This window comes from Salvia splendens, chromosome 21 (assembly GCF_004379255.2).
Source record: "Salvia splendens isolate huo1 chromosome 21, SspV2, whole genome shotgun sequence".
NCBI classification, from domain to species: domain Eukaryota; kingdom Viridiplantae; phylum Streptophyta; class Magnoliopsida; order Lamiales; family Lamiaceae; genus Salvia; species Salvia splendens.
The window spans coordinates 23,448,915-23,470,902 of record NC_056052.1 but is presented as its reverse complement, the minus strand read 5'-3'; positions in this window follow the sequence as shown (position 1 = coordinate 23,470,902).

Here is a 21,988-nt window from a genome sequence, read left to right as displayed (position 1 = left end):
TTTTTAAAATTTTATAAATATTTCATTGTTCATCTAGATGTGCGTTCAGTTTCATTTCTCTTTATACGCCTTTATTTAGAGTTGCTTAATTACCAGTATTTTGTTTTTGATAGAGTAAAGATTTTGGGTAATTTTATCTTTTAAATCCATCTATAATAGGATTTGCTTAATAAGTTATGTGGGAAAATAAAGAAAATTATATTTTTGGAACGGAAGGATAAAGTATTGTATTATTTATTATATTTCATATGCTCATATTTTCTTATGCTCGTGACTCGTCCATTATTTTTGTAATGATTATAACTTTTTTTTGGATTTTAATAGTAATAGTACTTTTTAGAGATGTTTTCAATTCATTTTTTCTTAATACACCCTACCCCTATTTAATGTTGCTAGAGATTATTTGTATTTTGTTTTTTTTATGAACTGTTAACATTAATCTATAAAGATTTTGGTTTGATAATTTTATCTTTTCAAACCCTTCAATGATATTTACTTAATATGTACAAAATGAAGATTGAATTGTGTTTAGATGCACAAAATGAAGATTAAATTGTGTGTTTGGAGCGGATGCATGAAGTAATACTAGTACTATTTGTTTATTTTCTATTTTTATTCTATATTAAATCAACTTGTCCTATAACTAATTCTATCACATCTTATTCTAATTGTTAGTACTCCATTTCTTATTTTTGTGTATTCTGTGGGTGAATCTTTTTAGTTCGACTTTATGAATGTTTTGCCATGTGCTATGTGATTTGTGGGTATTTAAAATTTATCTTTTTTTTAAAATTGCTATGAAATCACTCATGTCAAATAAATACTACTAAGATTGATAGATAAGATCAGCGTGTGTGATATTTATCTCTTCGTATCTTTTTATAAACCTTTTTAATGATTTTTGAATAAAGCATTTTAGATTTTAGTAGTGTGATTTTATCTCTTCGTATTTTTTTATAAATCATTCGTTGTTTTTTGTAATGATTTTTGAATAAAGCATTTTAGATTTTGGTATATACTTTTTCTCTATTTTAAAGTACCCCATCTCCAATTTTTTATGCCCACTTATAAGTCAACTTTCTTTATTATAGTATGTACATTCAATTTCATTTTCCTTAATAACCAATAGTTATAGTACTGAGGTTTATTGTAACACTTTTTTTTAATGGACAGAGTTGTAACATCTGAATGAAAAAATTAAAAATTCTTTGACTCCAATAAATATGAAAACAAAAAATAAACTTTTATCCTCTTAATTTTCATTCACAAAATATACAGTCTACCTGCATTTCATTTGTGTCAAAACAATCCCTTGCGAGTTCTAATACACTTCTAAACATGTACTATGATTACTTAGAAATAAGAGAAAAATATTAGCGAAGGGAATTTCCCTCTAAAAAATTATGGCAAAGAGTAGTTAATGAGTTTTGCCTTTTTTAATAAAAATTAAAAATACTACTTTCTCCATCCCCACATAATGAGGCGAAACATTTCAGTACAAAATTTAAGAAATGGATATTTAGTGTGTTAAGTAGGTAGATAAAAATGTAAGAGAAAAAAAATGAGAGAATTGAGTAGAAAGTTAATAGAGTAGAAAACATAAAGTAAGAGAGAGTGAAGTAAGAGTGGAAAAATTATTTATTATTACTATATACAAAAATGACTTAAATATGAAAGAATTTTCTAAAATGAAAAAATGACTCAATTGAGGAAAGAAAGAAAGTACAAACAATCAATAACACTAAAAAATAAACAAAGAGTAACAACCCACAAATAAAGATACTCCTATAAAGCAATAGTGAATTATTGCCAAATGAACAAATCAAAGAAAACCATTATCAATTAGAGAAACCGTTGAGAAAAATAAGAAAAAAACACTACAGCAAAAAGATCGGATAAGGATATTTTTTAATATTATTAAGAACGCTAATTTATGTGTTTAATTATACCAAAATATTTCATAAAGTGCCCTTATTGTTGGTGTCCCAACTAAAATTATGGGACACAGATAGAAATGTTTTAAAAAAGAAAAAAAGATTAAAATATTTTACTCTCAACTTAGGAACGTTTTTTTTGTCTTAAAATATGGTTATTAAAAAAAATTAAATGCTAGTAATTGCATCCAAAATTTTATATTCTTAAAAGGATAAGTTATCGTAGTGAAATGACATAAAGAAGATAACCACCCACTCATAACAAGATTTATAAATGAGAGTGGTAAGAGCATTCACATCCGTGCTCTTGCCAACGAGCATGGATGTTGGCCCGAACCCATTTTTTCTGTCTGCTCTTAGGCAAGAGCACAACACTCACATCCGTACTCTTCCGCAAGGACGAGCACAAGGGTCTCACCATTCCATTATCTAATTTAAATAAAAACATTTTCACAAAATTAAAATACATTAAAAATACCCGGAATAATATTACAAAATACATTAAAAATTAAAAAGTACATAATTAAAATCCTAAAAAATAAAATTTACATAATTAAAATTATAAAAAATAAAAATTACATAATTAAACTCCTAATCAATAAAAATACATAATTCAACTCCTAAAATAAAAAAAACCACTACTCGTGGCTGAATTTCGCTCAAATGTGTTTGATTAGGTCTTCTTGTAGCTCAACGTGGGTTCGAGTATCGCGCATTGTGTGCCTTGTTTCGATCCTCTCACCCACCGTCGTATGCACACCTCGGCGTGGGGGAGACCTCGCGCTTGAGCTTCCGGCTTCATCCTCGTCGTAAAAGTTAGCCGCCCTCGGTCCTTCGTCGGCTATAATCATGTTGTGTAAGATAATACACGTGTACATGATGTCGGTGATATTTTTCACGTACCACAGCCGAGACGGGGCCTTCACAATGTTGAATCGGGCTTGAAGAACCCCAAAGGCTCTTTCGACGTCTTTCCGCGCGGACTCTTGATGCTGTGCAAAAAGAACCCGTCTCGGGTCTTGCGAGTTGCTGAGCGTCTTCACGAAAGTCGACCACCTTGGGTAGATACCATTGGCGAGATAGTAAGTCATGTGGTATACATTTCCGTTGACGGTGAAGTCGATCGCCGGTGCTACACCATTCAACACATCATTGAAGAGGGGTGAAGAATAGAGCATGTTCAAGCCGTTGTTGGATCCGGCAACACCGAAATATGCATGCCAAATCCATAGGCGGTTGTCGGCGACCGCTTTAAGGATAAGTGTTGGGCTGCCGCCTTTGTGGCCGCTTAAGTGTTGCCCCCTCCAAGCAGTCGGGCAATTCTTCCACCTCCAATGCATGCAGTCAATGCTGCCAAGCATACCGGGAAAACCATGAGCTGTTTCGTGAAGACGAAGCAATCGTTGGCAATCATCGGTGGTGGGTGCTCGAAGGAATTCATCACCGAAAGCTGAACGAATGCCTCGCAAAATATTTTAAGACAAAGGATTCCAGTGGACTCACCGACATGCAAATACTCGTCGAAGAGGTCGGCCGTTTGCCCAGTAGCGAGTTGTCGGATGGCACACGTACACTTCTGCAACGCCGAGAGACTTTGTCGGCCGGCTGCATCTGGACCTGTTTGGAAGTATTCAACACGGGCGGACAATGTGTTGACAATACGCATGAACAAGCGCTTTGACATGCGAAAACGGCGCCTAAAGTAATCTTCCAGAAATCGCGACTGGTCGGAAAAATAATCGGCAACGAGCCTTTCGTGAGCTCCCTTCCGGTCACGATGGATATAGCGACGAGTTGATCTAGTTGGTTGAGGAGGAGGGGCGGGGGTATTCGCTGCGACATATGCTTCATAAGCGGCACGATGTTGTTCGTAGTATTCTTGTTCTTCGCGCTCCGCTTCTGCAATGAGATGGGTGAAATCCATTTGAAGTTTTGAGTGAGAGATGAAGGTGTAGATAAGTTGTATGAAAAATATGAATGAGAGATGATTTGATGTGAAAAATGGATGATGAATATGTGTATTTATAGATGATTTTGGGGGAAAAAATAAAAAAATAAAAAATACAGAAAAACGGGCAAAAAACGACCATTTTTTTGGGATTGTGAATTTTTTTTGGTATTATTTTCGATTTTAAAAAAAATGATTTTCCAACGGATATGCCGTTGGCCAATCAGAACGCGCTACATCGCCTGCTCGCTAGCACGGACGTGCTCGATGCATCGAGCAGCGCTGTGCCAGCGGTGCGAGCGCAACGGCGGACAGCATCTCCGTGCCGCTGGCACGGAGGGACGGCTGCATGCTCGCCGCCGATGTGGATGCTCTAAATCAAATGTTTTTTCCCCAAAAGATATGCGGGCAAAAGCAATTAATCAAAGTTAGTAGATGAATTTTGACCATAAAATTACGGTGTTGAATATCAAGATTTATAAATGAGAGTGGTAAATCAAATGTTTTTTTCCCAAAAGATATTCTGTCAAAAGCAATTAATCAAAGTTAGTAGAGGAATTTTGACCATAAAATTATGGTGGTGAATATCAAGATTTATAAATGAGAGTGGTTAATCAAATGTTTTTTTCCCAAAAGATATTCTGGCAAAAGCAATTAATCAAAGTTAGTAGATGAATTTTGACCATAAAATTATGGTGGTGAATATCAAGATTTATAAATGAGAGTGCTAATCAAATGTTTTTTTTTCCGAAAAGATATTCTGGCGAAAGCAATTAATCAAAGTTAGTATATGAATTTTGACCATAAAATTATGGTGGTGAATTGAGTATCAAGGTAATGAAGTTTGCTAGTAGTACGTAGTAGTTAACTTTTCATAATTGATTATCTTTCTTCAATCTTTATTGAGAGGAGTTATAAAGGTCACTGAGATATCACAATTTTTTGAATCATTGAAGTAAATAAGGGGTCAACTTAACTATTTCTTTTTCTATTTACACAAAATTTTCAAAAGTAAATGTCTCAAACGAGTTTATATATATACATAATACAACCTTAATATAAACATACAATTATTAAAAGCAAAAGCAAATAATTTAGAGTGAAAAATGGAAATTTTGCCCAAATATATGTTGCTAGACACACATTACATATGTATTAACAACTACAAAAGCATCATGAAATGAGTTCAAGTAAAAAACACGAAAGCATTAGAGCACCCACAACCGTGCTCTTTCCAACGAGCACAGTTATGGGCCCGACGCCACTATTCCTGCATGCTCTTAGGCAAGAGCACAACACCCACAGCTGTGCCCTTCCGCAAGGACGAGCACAATTCATTTTAAATAAAAACATTTCCATAACATTAAAATTCATTAAAAAAATCAAAATAATATTACAAATTACAAGTAAAATAAAAAAGACATAATTAAAATCCTAAAAAATACAAATTACATAATTAAAATCCTAAAAATTAAAAATTACATAATTAAAATACTAAAAATTAAAAATTACATAATTAAAGCTAAAAATATCCCCGTGGAAGACTACTCATCCGGCGACACTACCCCCAATTATTTTCGGAGGCCCAATATCATGGCCTCGTGCGATCGAAGTTGCGAGGGGGTCATAGTTGACCTATCGGCCATATTGAGTTGGGCCAAAAGGGTCCACAACGAGTTGGTGGGGGGTGGAGGTGGCGCATAGGGAACGGGAAAGGGAGCGGGGTCGGGAGCATCGCCGGATGGAGTCGCAGCGCGACGACGGTTGGCCGCCGCCCTCTTCCTTCCTTGCGGTCGGCGTTGGGAACCACTTGGGCCGGCGTCGGAGCTACCCAAGTTAGCTCCGGCGAGTTGGCTAACCACGTCTTCGGAGCCGGAGTCGGATATGGATACCGACCTTGACCGTTTGGAGGAGCCGCTAGAGGAGGATGTTGCGCCTCCCCTATACTTCGGATGCGACCGCGTCTCATGCCAAATGTTGAGGTACTTGAACGCCTTGTAATTCATGGATTGGTAGGTCGACATGGCGGAACTGATGATGTCGACCTCGCTCCGGCCACTCCCCGCCGGCAGCTCTTCCTGGAGGTAATACCCCTGGAACTTGTTAATTTCTTCGTTGGCTCGGTAGATGGTGTTGCGCACCATACTCTCGTTGCGCTCGATTGTTCCCTCCGACCGGTTTTCATTGTACCGGCGACAAATGCGCCACCAAAAGTGATCGCCAGATTGGTTCGTGCCAACCTCCGGATCTTCGAAGATTGACAAATACGCCTTGAACAATTGCTCCATCTCCGCCTGTGAGTACGGTGTGCGGACACCGCGAGTAGGAGGAGTCGGAGTTTGGGAGTGGGCATCTTGGTCGTCGATTTGGTATGGCCGGTAGCCACCCGGAATGCCCGAACTTTGGGTTTGAGGAGGGGCCGAATATTCCATTTACGGACTGGGAAACGATTGTGAACCGAACCAATCGGGGTTCCAACCGTGGGAGCCCGGAGGGTGATCGCCTTGGCCGGACATTGTTATGTTGTATGTGTGGAAGAAATGGAGATGAGAGAATGTAGATGAGAATGGAAATGAGAGAATGTAGATGATAATGCAAATGAGAGAATGTGGTGTGAATTTTTTGGTGTGAAAGTGGGGGTATTTATAGATGCAAATGTGTATTTTTGGGGGAAAAAAATAAAAAGTGGTAGAAAACGGTAAAAAATGGATATTTTTTTTGGAAAGTGGAAAAATATTTTTTTTATTTTAATCGTTTTTTCAATTAAAAACCAATTTTTTTTAAAAAAAAAAAAATTCAAAGGCAACGGCTATGCCGTTGCCCAATCGCAGCACGCCACGTCACCTGCTCGCTGGCACGGACGTGCTCGATGCATCGAGCAGCGCCGTGTCAGCGGCGCGAGCGCAGTGGCGGACTAGCTCTTCCGTGCCGCTGGCACGGACGGACGGACGGCCCGTTCGTCCATCGTTGCAGATGCTCATATGCGTGTAATTTTTAATATGATTATATCAATGTAGAAAATAGTGAAAGCATTGAAATTTGAATAGAATGACAAAGGCATGAATGAAAAATCTCAACATTTAAATATTTTGTAATGAAAAATTATTTTCAAAGTCAGGAAAATCAGCTAAAACATGAAGGTCAAGAGGATACATAAATGAGATTGACTAGAAATCGTTTAGTCACTAAAAAATAAGTATCTATTTAAGAATTAACTGTTGATTAAAGTCAGGTATGGAAGTAGAAACTAAATTAAGTCAATGCTTAAAAAATAAAATAATGACAAAATTATTAAAAAATTTAATTTTAAATTGTAGTAATGAGTTAGTTTATTAATTTATAGGAGTATGATATAATTATGTTTTGAATTATGTGATGCAGTTCTTGCAGTAGAAGCCGAAACAGGCCGAAATCATTATGTATTAAAATGACTTGAAATCCGGACTGTGTTTGCAAATCGAGCTAATAAGTCATTATGATATACCATATAAGGCTAAACCCTAATAATTGAATAATTTATTTGTATTTAATTTGTAATGCGTATGTGAAAGAATGACTTGAAATTCGCACGGTGACTTAAAATGCACATATTTGGGTAATCCATTTTCATATCTAATGATCCAAATTAATACTTGAATTATCATCTAAGGAAGAGTGTTTTGCTAGTTTGACCCCATCCTATACTATAACACTATCTTTATAAAATTTTAAATAAACACGACAATGATTTGGAGATATCTTTTTCCTCGATTTTCAGTTTTTAAGTATTTCATTTGTACCCTACATTTTGCTGTACCAAAAATTCAATTCCACGTACTCATACCAAAACGACTGCCATTTCATCAATTTATCATTGCGTTGAAAACTAAAACTTCTCAACCAAATAAGTTTATCATTGCCAATTTGTTCATTATTCATTGTTTATTTTGGAGGAGAGTTTGACTAAGTTTGCTTAAGAATTTTTTTTTATCATACTACTATTTATGTAAAATAAGTAGAGGATCCAAAAACTATATTAAATTTGGTTCTCCGAGGCTGCAATCAGCTTCGTGAAGGATTGAATTCACTTTCAGTATTGGCAATGACCTTCTTCATTGTATCTGATTGCCCGACATTATTGTTATAACTCATTTCGACTTGGGAAATAGATATCAGAATAGAAAGGTGGCGATTTCTTTGTTTCTTGGTCAAGTTGTTTTAAACTGTGTAAACATGTTGTATGAATGGGAGACATGCATACAAAATTTATATTCTTTTGAATAATTGAAAATGCTACTACTATTAAACAGATTTTATTTTCTGTTTTTTTTGGTCCAGTAAGGAAGATAAAAATAATGCTGCAAAAAATTGTGATACTGCTAACAAAAATCAGAGGTATTCGGAGCAGCAACGTATGAATTATTATACGTATAAAGTCGGTACCATCTTTCCATGAAGCATATCTATTCAAATTTTAAAGGAGTTTCGTAAATTCATTTGTTATCTAAATAAAAGTTACTCTAATTTATTATTTTATTTAGAACTTAATTAAGACTCGGATTGCCCGAATCATGATAAAGAAGTAGTAACATATTCGAACTAATGTTCGGTAATGGAGTATAATATATGTATACTTAATTATTTAAAAATGGTACACATAGACGAAATTAAAATGGTAGTACATATTCTAAGAGCTATATGAAGATATAGGCCCACAAGCCCACCCATAATTTTGAAATGATATTTTAATAACTTTATTATAATGGTAATAAAATAAAAACTATTATTATTGTATATAATTATCTAAATTTAAGAATTTGAAATTTGGGGGTGATGAATATTAACGCTATAACTAATTCATTTATCTTTCTTTGACAATTCTTATTTGTTTGAAATTAATATAAAAAAAATTAATAGAATATTAACGCTATAACTTATTTCTTTCACATCCTTGTATACGTGTAGAGACATTCTTCACTTAGAATTGGGATATTCCCAACATTTAGGCAACTTCGATTTCAATCTGTCGTGACTAACTAACTCCACATGAATTGCTATATGCAGAATGTATATTTTTAGTTCTAGAGTGTATGAAATACAACCACCTCAAATCACATCAGCTAAGGTTTCTCCTTTAACAAAAAACTTTAGGATTCGAGTGTATCACTTGTTTTTCCTTTTATTTGATTTTGGTACTAGTTTCATGTAAGAGTGCTCAATTTCCTTAAGCACACATGCACGTTGTGACGGATTCATGAGCAATCGGGTACTTAAATGATTGGCCATGCACACGAGCATGTTGATGTAATGAACAAAATAAAGCAGTCGATTGACTCTTTTTATTTAATGTTTTTTCAATAAGAGAAATGCTCGAGCCTGCAGCTGCGGCGGGCTATTGTTCGACAACAAACATGACAAAAAAAACACAAAATACAAAATCCGGACATAAACATAGAATATAGAGAGAAGTTGAACATGAATTGAATGACGAATAAAAGGTGAAAATTATTTAAAAATGAAATTAAGTTAATTCCATTTTTTAATTTATAATTAGACCTTTTATTCGTTTTCCAATTTCTGTTGAATATCTCTCTTTATTTTGATTTCTCTCTCAAATTATATTTTTATTTAAATTATGTATCTTTTAATTTTTTATTTTAATTATGTGGTTTTTTTAATAAATTTTGGTAATCTTCATTTATTCATAAATTAATTTTATTAAGTAATAATAAAAATGAGAAATAATAAAAATATGTGAATAGTGTAATGCCAAAAAAATTAATGTTCAATAGTTATGGATAGTATTGAAGACTACGTGAATAATGTTGTAATCAAGAACTAGTGTAGAAGGGTTGTGGTCCTTATGAATGCCTTTATATCTTATATAAAAATGTCATTTTTCCTATTCAAATGAAAAAAAAAATGTCACATTACTATTGTGAAAAGTCCCATTTTCCCTATAATTGTTTTCTTAATTCAGTGTTGCTAATTGTATTCAGTATGCAATGAAAACGACTTGATTCGGAGGATCGAGACAACAAGAAAGAGGTACATCAAGTACCAATTTCAATAATTGAAGAAAATAATTCCTAGCCATTAAAAAAAAGTGTAAGAATAAATGGAGTCTAGTTTTTGGATGAAACATCAAAATAGATTTACATATTAAAGAATGGTAGGTCCATAATTTTTAATAAGATGGGACGATTTTGTGTGTCACCTTCCTACAACAAGAAACCATGCCCAAATTAAATAGCCAAAGTTGAATGTCATCCATTATTGTATCACACACGCTTTCTACACTTCTATATTTTGAGTCTTTCTTCTTCTAGTGACATCTATATTACTACCCTTATATAAATTTAATTAAGGTATTGATTAAAATAATAGCTATTTTGATTTACAAATTCTAGCTAGAGAGGGGCGACTTACATTTAATTATAAGAGAGATATTGACTTTTTTTAACATAATAAAAATAACTGCATTGTTCTTATACATACTTTATTTAATTTTGACTTCTTGATGCAGTTTTAGCCGTGGACGTTGATGATGCTGAAAACATTTTATGTGTTGGAATGATTTGAAATTCGCATTATGCGAATTTTAAGTCATTCTGGCACAGAGAACATGTTCGGTGTCTTCTGCGTTTACTGCTGAAATTACATTTCTAATGTGAATTTCAAAGTCATTCTGACACAGAGAACATTTTCGGTGTCTTCTGCGTTTACGGCTGAAATTACATTTCTTCTTAAAATCACGATACGATTGTTATTGTTGTTAATTTACAACCTATCAATGATTACGTTCATCAATGTTTATCCATTGTCAATATATATGATAAATAAATAAAAAAAGTCTTGATGACTACTTTTTAGTAATACTCTCCAATAAGTTATGATCAGTTGAAAGTGCCAAAGGAATTGAATTTTTTTCCAAGTGGCTGGAACATTATTTGATTTTGTCGTCGTTTGATCGAGTGAGTTTAAGATTATAGTTGTCAGACTTAAATACAAAAAGTAGGGGTCTGTCTATATGTGCTTATATAATTTATATACTCCTACATGTCAACTCTATTTATCTATAATTAATTACATGATTGCAAAAACTATAGTGTATCCATGAACCGACATGCATATAGAGCCTCATTAGAGTTTAACATTTTTCAAGTATATTTTCAATTAATTCAACCTAAAGTTAATTAAGTGACATAAGACATTATACCCGTTATACAAGTATTTTTTTAATAAAATTAGTTTTTCCATTATTATTATTATAAATATAATATCCTTATACGTTTTAATTTTAAGGATAAATATATGTAGTAGAGTGGAGTTTGTTTGAGATTAGAACATCAAATTCACATGCAGATTATATTAAAGTAAAAACTACTCCTAGTTAAATATAAGGATAATTTCAGACTCTCCACTTAAGCATTAAAATTAGATTTGATTGTAGTATTTGACTAGTTAAGTATAGATTTGTATGAGAGAATAAAGTTGAGTTGGTTATCTGTTGTTAGTTTAATGGTGGATGACATTTATAGGAGAATCGAGATTGAGATGCCATAGATTTATTTGTGGCATGGGTATTAATTTATGTTCCACAACTATTATAGGCTTTGTAGATATCTTATAAAATCCCCCCAAAAAAAATCATCATCGATCAATCTCAATAAATATTTTCATAATCTTATAAGTGACAATCTTTTTACCAAAATAACTGTTTATAATTTTAAGAAATTGACTTTTAGTTTTATCTATCTTCCATTTTTTCCCTCTCTACTAATTAATTCAATTATTCAAAGATTTCCACAGTTTACAAGCTCTTAAAATACGTTTAGAATTAGCTAAACTAAATTTTTTTAAAACAAAATGAAACATATTTTCTACAAATTTCTCTCGAAGCTTTCCCCATATAAGTTCTACTACTATAAGTATACCACAGAATTATAAAAAACTGGTTCCCAATAAAAAGTTTCACCGTCCAAATTTGGTGAAAATAAAAGTACATTAATTTCTTTGAAAAATATTATCTACTTAAAGAGCATTTAGTTGAGTATTGCGTTTCCCTAAAAGAGTATATTTACCAAAAAAGTACTATATACATATATAATATACAATGGGCGGTAAAAAAATATTTGAACTTGACCTACTATATGTATTATTATTTTACACCAATAAACATTAGTATTTAAAACGACTATCGATATATGCAATCAAGAAAATATTAACTAACAAAACAACTAAATCCAACCAACAAATGAAACCTCTCCATCTATTAGCACAATATATTAAGGCATACCACTGCAAATCTTTTAAATTAAATAATTATTAAGCACAAGCTTTTATCCCTTACTTGATTACAGCTATTACCTGTTGATAGAGGGAGCTATCACAATGAAATAGACTTGCATATTATTGAAAAAAGTACTAGTATTAATTTATAAATCTTACTTTAATTTTTTGTTGTTGGTCGTTATTATAGAATTGATTATGACCATTATACTATTGACACGTCTTTTTAATTTGATCACCAAATAAATAAATAAATATATTGAGCGATCTATTCAAGATTACACCTTTTTTGCCATATTTTTGGATTGCAAATACAGACTAATAAACACTTTTTCAAGTATATGCTGATTATGAATTGGATATCAAGAAAAGTCCAAAAACGTTACGCACGAACCCATTTATGTTTGTCGAATTTTAAATTCAAAATTAGATGCATAGAAAGATAAGTAATGTTCCACTAAAACTACTTGCTTCTTTAATTAATTAGGTTCTGGATTTCAGGCTGGTATTTGTTTTGGCAAATTTTTTTGGTGGAGAAGATGGGCTACAAACTAACATCTTAATATACACCCAATTTGGACCTTCTAATTACATTCACATGAAAAATCATTTGATGTGTGTATTTCCTTTTAAAGGAGTACTATCTTAATTTTATTTACCATATTGTCTTTCATATAGAGTCAAAACATGCATGTGTACGAAATGAAAATTAATGACCAAATTCAAGCAATTAAAAGAAGAAGAAAAAAATGAAAAAATAAGGTGATCATGTCGAAGTCAAACTATGGCTGCTTATATGTATATTTAGATGAGACCTACAAACGAAAAAGTCGCATTAATTGTCGATGTACATTTAAAGCAAGAATTGACATGCTTATTATATATATACAACACATCATATAATACTAATACTATGTGCAACCCAAAACCAGGTCCCCTACAAAACCAGGCAAGAATTAAATCCCCTTTTTGATATAGTTTTCCTTCTCCCTTTATTTTTTAATGATAAAATTATATTAATATTTAAAAGAGAGATATTTGGTGAACAGTATGGGCATGTATATTGTACCTGAATTTCATAATAATAATGATAATCCGGTCATTGGAGGGAGACATGAAAGGATGGACAAATAGAATAAAATTAACAGTATCATGAATTTGACCAATACTTATGCACATTATCATGATTTATTACCAAAATTTAAGTAAATGAGGATCATTTTCTCTAAGGCTTAGTCCGAAAAGTCTATACATTTTTAGAATTCGATATAAGAACTTGTCAACGTAACACAATTCAAAATAAAAAAAATACTCCAGAAGGAGAGCATAAAAACAAAACGTAATAAACAGTTGAATCTAGTTGAATCGGGGAAGACCTCTTTTTGCAAAACGAGATATGATATCAGTTGTCATCTTAGAAGTTAAAACGATTTCGTCTTATATGTAGCAGCACCGCAGATAAAACGAGGTCCGACGAACTTAAAGAAGCGAAGACAGAGCTTCGACAATAAAATAGATACAAATCTAGACCCGATCTCAGCACATTGCATCAACAGATGCGGGCTAGTGGTCATGCGTATTGGCTATTGTAGCTCATCACTTGTGCACATAACTATTACATTTAGTGATAAAATCCCGTACGAACTTGATCGATGAATGTTCATTAATCAATACTCCCTCCGTCCCGGACTACTCACACATTTCCTTTTCGGCACGGAGATTAAGGAATGAGTGTATAGCAAAGTCAACAATTGCGGCTGTAGTTGATAATTTTTACTAAAAATGAAAAGAGTGCAAATAACTTGGGACGCCCAGAAAGGAAATAAGTGCAAGTAGTCCGGGACGGAGGGAGTATTATAGTACACATTTATTAACCTATTCTAAATAGTAACTCAGACTCCATATTCAAGTAATAGAACGTTCATCTAGGTCAGTCATATATAGTTTGGCTTCACAAAATTAAACACTTGATCGTTTGAACAAGCTTCCAACATATATCTATTTTTAATGAAACAAAGACAAAAAAAGAATATGTATTTGGTGGCATCGGAAGAGGAAAAATGAGTGGTTAATTTTGAATGAATATACAAGTGAAAATCCATCCCACCTCACAATCAATTTCCTAATTAAATTAATTATATATAATTTTGTTGCAAGTTGTGGGGTGGAGGCCACTCCAAAACCACTTTGTGATGATGTGATCAAATCCAATGACAAGTGTTGAATATTATATGTTTCATAATTGAGTTTAATTAGAAACCTGTCCATAGATTAGCCGCAAGAGTTGTTTTTAGTTTTTGGGATAAGACCACTATTTGCTACCTAGCGACTAACTTGTTCCCTTAATTAATTAATCACTAATCACCAAATTACCAAAAAGATCTTGACTCTTCAAATATCATAATTAGGGAAACCCCATTTCCATTTTTGGCTTATTCCCTTTCCTAATTATCGGAAAACCAAATGTATAGTATAATCCCATCTTCTATATCTTAAAAGTAGCAAGGGTCGCTTTCATTCCTAGTCATTCTTCGACTTTACAGATGGCAATCTCAATTAATAAAAAATTACCACTTTAATTAACCTCTGTGATTAACTGTAATTAATTAGTGCATATAATAAAACAAAATAAGCAGAATCTAAGGAACTGTAGACACGTGCATGAACTAACGTACGCGTGCATGTACGTTATACGTACATACCAAAATGCTGCTGACGTGGAAAGTGATTATTTTATCATTTTTTGGTCCCTTTTGTAAAGAATGAATAAGTAATTAATTAAAATAATGGCATGGAGGAGCACTGAACCGAGGCAGCAGGAGTTATGATGTGATTAATTAAATTAATCAAAGCCAGTTGGCGTAATTAGCGATTAATTAATCTGTGACATGACAATGCTGCTGTTGTTTATATCAATTTTGGAGTAAAATTTTATTTAAATTTTGGAGTATATATATAGCACATTGTACGAATAAATTATTAGGATCCAACTGTGAATGTCCCATTCCCAGATCAAAGGGGTGTAAATGAATATAAAATGTTAGTACTACTATTATTTTGTTTTCGTAATAGAAGAGACATTAGGTGATAAGCTTGGGCTTAATAATTAAAGTGTGTTGTTTATAATACATAAAATATTCAGTCAAGGCAACTCATTGTAACGTAATTACTACCTTGTATCAACTGCCTTTAGTCATTTTCTTATTTAATTTCTGAGTCAAATGGGCTACTATTAAAATTGACTGGGGATGAAGTCAATGTATTGATTAATTATAGTTAGTAGATAAGCTAGCTACCTAGACCCATCAAATGTGAATTTCTGCAAGTGGCGCAAGTAGATCTATAAACATACAAATATACTATTCGATATTTTATGCCATTGCCAACACCCTAGTTAATCCCCTATATAAAAGTTCAATATTAATTAATTACTGTAAGATCAAGTTGATCTCATTTGATTTAGCAATTTTTCTTGCTGTCCTATCCTAAAAGGCTCTAAAACCATTACTATATGAAGTACTGTTATTGCTTAAATAGGGACATAATATGTAGTTTTCGAGTATATAGGATCAAGAGCTGGTTGACACCCATAGCTTATATATATATATATATATATATACCTATCTTCAACATTTTTTTTTATCTCTGACTTAATTTATTGAGTCGATCGATGTACTACTATAAACAATTTTGAATTCCGCCAATAGTCCATATATGATACCAATATTGCATGGTTGGACATTTTATATAATACTCCCCCGTCCCGGATAATTTGTCTCACTTTGACCGAGCACGAATTTTAAGAAATGTAATTAAAAGTGAGTTGAAAAAGTTAGTGGAATGTGAGTCCTACTTTTATATATTAATTTTATAATAAAATGTGAGTAGGAATGAGTTAGTAGAATATGTGGTCCACTATCAAAAATGGTAAAAGTAAAATGGAACAAATTATGTGAGACGACCGAAATGGAAAAATGAGACAAATTATCTGGGACAGAGGAAGTACTAATATTTCTTGTCAATTTATGTCGAAAAGTAGTTCTATGTGAATAATGTCAACATATTAATTAGTACTACTACAACCTAATATACTAATATACCAACTTGTGCCCACAGTTTTTCTTATTGAGCTTAATATGAATTAGTTTTTTTAGGCCGCGTTTGATTTTGGTGGATGGCATAAATAAAAGATACTCCCATTGTGAGAATAAAGTAGGATCAGATTATTCAAATTATTTGGATTGATTGATTACTGTTTAAAATATATTGAGTTATAACTAAATGTTAAAAAAAGATTGAAGGATGATTAAATAATCAAATTACTTCATAGGAGGTGTAAAAAATATGTAAATTGAAATTCGATTAAGTTTAATTGTTTAATCGATCAAGCTTTATCGCTCAAGCCCAATGCAAAATATTTATGTTAGCCCGTTATATATATATGGGCTTCTGACGCCAGGCTTCGGATCTGAAATTTGAGTAAGGCCCATTAATTAATTTGAGGAAGGTGCTGTGAAATTACCTTATTACTAAAGCGGGCTAGCCCGATTTATGTGATGTATGCTGAGACATAATCATAATTTCAAGTAGTAAAATTTCAGTATTGTCTTAATGGTGAACAAAGTCTCAAACTATTTCAGCCCAGCTTACTCTTAGGCCAACATATATTTAAGTTTTGTGACAGTACCAAGTAGCTAAAGAGAATCAAACAACACTCCCAAAAAAGTGTTCAATAAAATTTAATAAAATGATAGATAAGTAGTAGGTTAAGAACTTAAGGTGGTGTTTTTTTGTAAATAGTGAGTATTATAAGCCTAAACTATAAGGAGACTGTGTTAAAAAAAAGTGAATGCCTAGATAAAGATTAAATAAAATGTGGGTTGCATTACGTATTACTCCTAGAATATAATCTTGGGTTATCTCGCCAAGCCAACAAGCGCATTAGTACTGATAGCATAAAATAATGTAATGATTTAAGTTCTAATTGTATTATTAATAGCATTCTATCAAGGGAGTGTATCAATCTTTGATTTATCTCTTTCCTTGTTTAGTTCAGAAAATCTTTGTATATATATTGTGAAGTGTGTGATGAATATTCTCAATGCAAATACAATATTTACATTCACATGGTATCAGCCTGGGATACTGAAACCCAAATCACTTCTCGTTCTACATCTCTGCTGCTCTCCCTCAATTCATAGGCCTTAAGTCATGGCTGCTTCTTCAAACCCTTCTTCTGATACATTGTCATATGGTACTTTGATCCATATGCTCACTATTAAATTATCATCAACAAACTACTTGTTGTGGAGAAGCCAAATCTACCCACTTCTCATTGGTCAAGGGCTTATTAGCCTAGTTGATGGATCACGTCCAGCACCACCGACTGACGTGGTCGCTGACGGAAACTCAACACCAAATCCAGCATACCAATCTTGGCGTGTTGATGATCAGAGACTTGTCAGTCTCATATTCTCTTCCTTGTCCGAGGAAGCAATGCCCGTGGTGGTTGGCTGCATCACTGCTCGCGCTGTTTGGCTCACACTAGAGCACACTTTTAGTCATCAATCTAAGGCTCGAGAACTCCGTCTAAAAGGACAACTTTAGTCCATCAAGAAAGGAAGTCGATCGGTTTCTGAATTTGGTCGAGATTTCAAACTCGTTTGCGATCAATTATCTGCAATTGGGCAATCCGTTGATGAAACAGACAAAATCCATGTATTTATGAAAGGACTTGGCTCTGACTTCTCCAGCTTCTCAGCAACTCATATGGCTATGTCCCTATTACCATCCTTTTCTGATCTTCTCAACAATGCTGAAGCTTGGGACATGTTTCAACAAACACTTGAACCAAATATGTCGTCCCCAGCTGCTTTCACCACACACACATACTCTCAGTCTTCTAATAACCAAATGTCTGGTGGTCGCGGTTCTGGTCCGAAAAAGAGTGGCCGTGGTGGGTTTAGCCAAAAGCGCCAGCCTCACAGTCAAATATGCAGGACAACCGGCCATTATGCCAATGTTTGTCCCGATCGATTCAATCGTGAGATTGCTACTACCACACCTGTGGCCAACATTGTTGAGGCTTTCTCCGCATCGAATATTGCCTCTGATCCTCCCATCTCTGACAGGTACTTAGACACGGGTGCATCAGCGCACATGAGTCCTACTCTGACACAACTCCACTCATCTACGTCATACACAGGTTCAGATTCAGTTGTAGTGGGTAATGGTGCCTTATTACCTATCTCTCATATTGGCACTTGATATCTGAATAACTCTGTTCATCTATCTTAGGTGTTAGTTTTCCCGGACTCACTAAAAACTTGCTTTCAGTGAGCAAATTAACTATTGATTTACCTATTGATGTGGGTTTTACTGATAATTGCTTCAAAATTCAGCATCGGGAAAATCAACACATTCTGGCATAAGGCAGTCGTAGGGATGTTCTGTACGTGTTTGATGATACTAAGTCAGCTCTGGTTGCAGCTCGTACACCTAAAGCATCTTTTGAACTGTGGCACTCTCGGCTTGGTCATGTTGCATTTGATGCAATTTCTTTTTACATAAAATTGGGAGCATATCTGTTACTGCTTTGTTACCAAAACCGATGATTTGCGACGCTTGTGAGAAAGCTAAAAGTCATCGATTACCTTTTGTTCGTGATGAAAAACGATCGTCTTCTATTGTAGACATTGTGCATTGTGATTTATGGGGCCCTGCGCCAGTTAATTCTGAATCTGGTTTTCGCTATTATGTTATTTTTGTGGATGATTATTCTTGATTTACATGGCTATATCCATTGAGACAAAAATCTGATTTCTATGAAGCGCTGCTTCAGTTTAAGGTTTTTGTTGAAAATCAGTTGTCTAGTCGTATTAAAACTTTTCATAGTGATGGGGGCACAGAGTTTACCAATAAAAAGGTGCAGATGTTATTCCCGGAGTCGGGCATACACCATATATTTTTATCTCCATATACGCCTTCTCAGAATGGACGAGTGGAACGTAAACATAGGCACGTTACTGAAACAGGTCTTACAATGTTATTTCATTCCTTTACTCCTATGAAATTTTAGATGGAAGCTTTTAGTACTACCGTATATGTTATAAATCGTTTGCCCTCCAAGGTGTTAGATGGAAAATCACCCTTTGAGTTATTATTCTCAATTGTTTGCACACTTTCATCTGTTTGGCTGTAGGGTTTATCCGTGTATGAGAGACTACACTACAAACAAGTTTGAGCCACAGAGTAGAGCTTGTATTTTTTTGGGTTACAGTAGCTCGCACAAAGGGTTTCGTTGCTACGATCCTTCTACTTTCCGCATCTATATATCTCGTCATGCTAAATTTGATGAATCATCTTTTCCATTCTCTAAGTCTCCTGGCAGGCACAATTTTCAATTTCTTCCTATCTCGGAATTTACTGAACCAATGCGATTGGTCCATTGAAATTGCAGCTCCCAAATGTAAATCCTGATCCGGCTCCTCAACCAAGTTCTTGCAATCTATGTGATGAGCCACCTCTACTTTCTGGATTACAGTCACACACCAACCAAGATGAGCCTACTATCAACACTCATGAGCTGCCTGCTATTCCACACGAGACACAGTCACACCCCAACCAAGAAGAGCCTGATATCAACGATCAACATGTTAATGAGTCATCTCTTGATCCTATCATTGAGCCCGCTCCACAAATTGAGATGAATCCACCTGCTCCTCCACCAATTGAGATGAATCCAATTGTTCCTCTGCCAAGAGTATCTTCTACTCATCCTATGCAAACTCGATCACGGGCAGGTATCATCAAGCCAAAGTACATACCAAATTATGCATGTACTCGTTTATTTCAGGCTCTCATTACTGTGATTACACCTCGTGGAATCAAGTCAGCCTTAAAAAGACCAGAATGGGTTGATGCACTAAAGCAGGAACTTTCTGCCATGGCTCTTAAGGACAGTTGGGATCTTATTCCTCGTCCTAAATACGTAAATGTTGTGGAATCCAAATGGGTTTTTCGAACGAAATTCAAGGCGGATGGCTCACTTGATCGCTATAAAGCTCGTCTTGTTGCACAAGGCTTCACACAACTTCCGGGTTTTAATTACTGCCATACTTTCAGTCCAGTTGTTCGAGCTTCTACAATTCGAGTCGTGTTATCCATTATTGTTTCCAATAATTGGCCTCTACATCAGTTGGATGTCCAAAATGCATTCCTGAACGACGTTCTATCCAAGCCAGTATATATGGAACAGCCCCCTGGCTTTATTGATCCTCAATTTCCAAATCATGTATGCAGTCTTAAAAACGTGATATATAGCCTAAAGCAAGCTCCCCTTGCGTGGTATCAACGAATCAGTGATTTTCTCGTACACGTTGAATTTTTCTGTAGTCGTTTTGATCCCTCACTGTTCATCTATAATCGTGGCTCATCCACTTTATATCGCTTGGTATATGTTGATGATATAATTATGTCAGGAAATTCTTACGATGACTTGAAATCTTTCATCTCTCGCCTTCATCAAGAATTTGCCATCATTGACCTTGGAAAACTTTGTTATTTTTTGGGTCTTAAAGTCACTTATACTTCTTCTGGCATTTTCTTGAATCAGGCTAAATATGCTCGTGATATCATTCAACGAGCATCTCTTGAAGAGTCAAAACCTGTCTCTACACCCTTGGTTGCAGGTTGCCAACTTTCAACGAACGGCCAGCCATTTGAGGATCATACTTTATATCGGTCATTAGTTGGATCGCTATAGTGCCTGACAATTACACGTCCTGATTTGTCATTTGCTGTAAATCTTGTTAGTCAGCATCTTCAACATCCTACCTTTGCTAATTTTCAAGCGGTAAAACGAATTCTTCTTCCTACCATTGCTCATTTTCAAGTGGTAAAATGAATTCTTCGCTATGTAAAACACATTCCAGCTTTTAGCTTAAGTTTTACACGTACCTCTTCGTTTTCTCTTGTTGCATATTCTGATGTCGACTGGGCTCGTTGTGTAGAAACTAGACGATCTACTTATGGCTATTCTATTTTCCTTGGCGGTAATCTAGTATCTTGGAGTGCTAAGAAACAACCCATGGTCTCTCGCTCTAGCTGTGAATCCGAGTATCGAGCTCTTGCAAATACAACTTCTGAAATGGTGTGTGTGCTCCAACTTCTTCGTGAGCTTCAAGTCCAGCTGTCTTCTTGCCATACTCTTTATTCAGATAACAATAGTGCTATCTTTCTCAGTCAGAATCCGAGTTCTCATAAACGTGCTAAGCACATTGATATTGACTTCCACTTTGTTAGGGAGCTTGTTTCCAATGGTCAGCTAGAGACTCAATTCGTATCATCAGACTTACAGGTTGCAGACATTTTCACTAAAGGTCTCCATCGCCCTTTGTTTGAATTTTTCAGAGATGAGCTACGCGTTGGACATCATCCGACGTCTTGCTTAAGGGGGGATGATAGCATAAAATAATGCAATGATTTAAGTCTCTAATTGTATTATTAATAGCCTTCTATCAAGGGATTGTATCAATCCTTGATTTATCTCTTTCCTTATTTAGTTTAGAAAATCCTTGTATATATTGTGAAGTGCGATAAATATTCTCGATGCAAATTCAATATTTACATTCACAACTACTATTTACTAACTATCTTGTGATTAAGAGTCACAAGAATTCAGTTATGAACATAAACTAATTAATATCATTTTCACTAAATTGAGCTCAGCCAAAAGGAAAAAAACGATGTAAATTAGAAGAAAATAAAGAAATGACATATAGTATTATTAAAATATTTAAGAACGTGCCTCCATCTATAGGTCGACTAATGAAGA